Genomic DNA, 3,384 nt, shown 5'->3' on the forward strand with positions numbered 1-3,384 from the left:
TGCACTTATGGACTCTAGCACATCTAGGTCATCATGAAGAATACATTATATAATCTTGTCACTTACACAGACCATCTCAGTGGAAACATTGATACCAATTTAGGATTTCACAATGTGTTCACTAGAATTTTATCAAATCAAACCATTGATTTGTCCTGATTCAACTATCACATCCACCATCTATCTCTGTAGGAAAGTCTATCAAATTACCTCCTTTTCTATAATGTATACTGATTTACTTATGTTGCATATTATAACTTTTCAAATTATGACATAGTACAACATGAAAATTAGCCATGAGAGATTTTTGCTTTCTGTATCTTGCAGAAAAGCATCAAACACAAGCAAAGAATTCTTATGGTAACTGGAATTCAGGAGCATCATTTCCCAAGGGATTGTAAAATTGTATGTTACATGTGTACACACACACACACACACACACACTTTTGCTTCTTTGAAATATTTCTCCAGGGGCCGGAGCCATGGTTCACTAGGATAATCCTCTGCCTGAGGCACTGGCATCCTATATGGGCGCTATTTCTAGTCCTGGTTGCTCCTCTTCCAGTCCAGCTCTCTGCTGTGGCCCGGGAAGGCAGTGGAAGAGGCCCAAGAGCTTGGGTCCCTGCACCCGCATGGGAGACCAGGAGGAAGCACCTGGCTCCTGGCTTTGGATTGGCACAGTACCGGCTGTGGAGGCCATTTGGGAGGGTGAACTAATGGAAGGAAGACCTTTCTCTCTCTCTCTCTCTCTCTCTCTCTCTCTCTCTCACTGTCTATAACTCTGTCAAATAAAAAAAAGAGAAATATTTCTCCAGAGAATCAGTGTGTTTTGCCATAATATTATTATGTATCCCACATAAACTTTTTTCAAAATCCTATCTGTATAGCTAAGAACTTAGAAAAAAAATGATATTTTAAGTGAGTATGAAAAGTGGAATATAGCATTTGCAGCAATTCAGGTGCAACTGAATACTAACAAATAATTTAGGCAAAGAAAGACAAACATTGCATGTTCTTACTTATATTTGGAAACTAGAAAATTGATATCATACAAGTATAGAACCAAATAGCCATTACTAGAATTTGAAACGATGTAGAGGAGGGAAGGATTGAAAGTAGATGGTTATGGGGACGGTGTCATGGCGCACTAGGTTGATCCTCTGCCTGTGGCACCAGCATCCCATGTGGGCACTGGTTCTAGTCCCGGTTGCTAGTCCCGGTTGCTCCTCTTCCAGTCCAGCTCTCTGCTGTGGCCTGGGAGGGCAGTGGAAGATGGCCCAAGTGCTTGGGCTCCTGCACCCGCATGGGAGACCAGGAGAAGGCACCTGGCTCCTGGCTTCCGATCAGAGTAGTTCTGGCTGTTACGGCCATTTGGGGAATGAACCAATTGAAGGAAGACCTTTCTGTCTCTCTCGCTCTCTCACTGTCTGTAACTCTACCTGTCAAATAAATAAATCTTAAAAAAAAAGAAAGTAGATGTTTAATGGATAAATTATACAGAATAGGATGAATAACTCCCAATATTATATATTACATTAGGATAACTTGTTGACAATAATTATCTTTTTTAAAAAAAAGATTTTATTTATTTATTTGATAGAGGTACAGGCAGTTAGAGGAAGAGACAGAGAGAAAAACGTCTCCCACCCTCTGGTTGACTCCCCAAATGGCTGAAATGGTCAGAGCTGTGCTGATCCGAAGCCAGGAACCAGGAGTTTCTTCCAGGTCTCCCAAGCGGGTGCAGGGGCCTAAGGACTTGGGCCATCTTTGACTGCTTTCCCAGGCCATAGTAGAGAGCTGGATCATAAGTGGAGTAGCTGGGACTTGAACCAGTGTCCATATGAGATGTTGGCCGTGCAGGCAGAGGCTAACCCATTACACCATAGTGTGGACCCTGGTCCTATCTTTTTCATAGGATTTATCTTTTTATTCACTTCTTACCTTTGTAAATTCTTCCTCAGAATCTCACTTCAGTAATGGCCAAAATAGCAGAAATGAATATCAGTTCAACACCTGGCTAAGTTAAAGTGACAGGTTTAAAATGTTTAGCTTACCAATGTCTAGAGCTTTCTCAGCTTATTTTTTATTGCTGGTGTTGTGTGATTTGTTTTTGTTACCATCATTGTTGCTTAGATAAGGGTGAGAGATGTTTGGAAATGTAATGTTTATCCCTAGTTAGCTTTTGTTTTACTGAGCTTCTATATGATCTGCCAGCACCATACAACTTTCATAAGCAACCAGTAAGTCTGATTTTGGCCCATCTGCATTCAGTATTGAAAAGCTTTGCAATAAGAGATTATTTCTTTTTTTAAGATCCATTTATTTACTTGAAAGTCAGAGTTACACACAGAGAGGAGAGGCAGAGAGAGAGAGAGAGAGAGAGAGAGAGAGAGAGAGGTCTTCTACCCACTGGTTCACTCCCTAATTGTCTGCAGGGGCTGGAGCTATGCAGATCCAAAGCCAGGAGCCAGGAGATTCTCCCAGGTCTCCCACCTGGGTGCAGGGGTCCAAGGACTTGGGCCATCTCCTACTGCTTTCCCAAGCCACAGCAGAGCTGGATTTGAAGGGGAGCAGCAGGAACTCCAACCAACACCCATGTGGGATGTCAGAACTGCAGGCGGTGGCTTTACCAACAATACAGCAATGGCCTCAACAAGAGATTATTCTAACATTGTCAGTTTAGTCTAGGTAAATGTAGAAAGCAAGCCTAAGAGCAAGGATTACCTGTAGGGGGCCCATAATCAACAGCATTTATACTAATTTAAGTTCTTTCTCAACTGCTTTGGGTACAAAAAGGAAAAAAATTAACCGTTTTTGGTTTTTAAATATAGTATATATTTTTTATTAGTTTCCTGTATTACAAAGGCAAATTACTGGAAGAATCTTCCTTTTGATATTTGAATCATCTGGAATAATAAAGAGAACTATGCATTAAAAAAAACTCATTTAAGTAACAGATTAAAAAAAAGGTTAAACCTGCTAAAGGGAAGGTACAATTTCAAGGGTGACAAGGAAATTTTATGGCGAATGTGATGAACATGGTGCCACTGGTCCAGTAAAAAAGCAGAAGAAACAAAGAACATGCATGAAAACAACAGAGAACAGAAACTGGTGCTGGAGACCAATAGTTTAGTAAACAGAACTTGTTCATCTTAATTAGCATGTAAGCTGCTTTGTCCTTGGAGGCTTTTGAAAAGAAAACCGAATCAGTTCTATTTCAATATCCACATAAAGGAAAGGAAAAATTTGTTGATTAAGTTGTCTGTTGCATATTTCTTAGCTGGATTTCTTGTGTTGTTATTGAATTTTTTGAAAATTTTTAATAAATCATTTAATTTGGATATTTTATTAAGAAATTAATTTGATATTTTATTATGTATTATT

The sequence above is a fragment of the Oryctolagus cuniculus genome, chromosome 11 (genome assembly GCF_051225735.1).
Source record: "Oryctolagus cuniculus isolate XC-2025 breed Fujian yellow rabbit chromosome 11, ASM5122573v1, whole genome shotgun sequence".
Taxonomy (NCBI): domain Eukaryota; kingdom Metazoa; phylum Chordata; class Mammalia; order Lagomorpha; family Leporidae; genus Oryctolagus; species Oryctolagus cuniculus.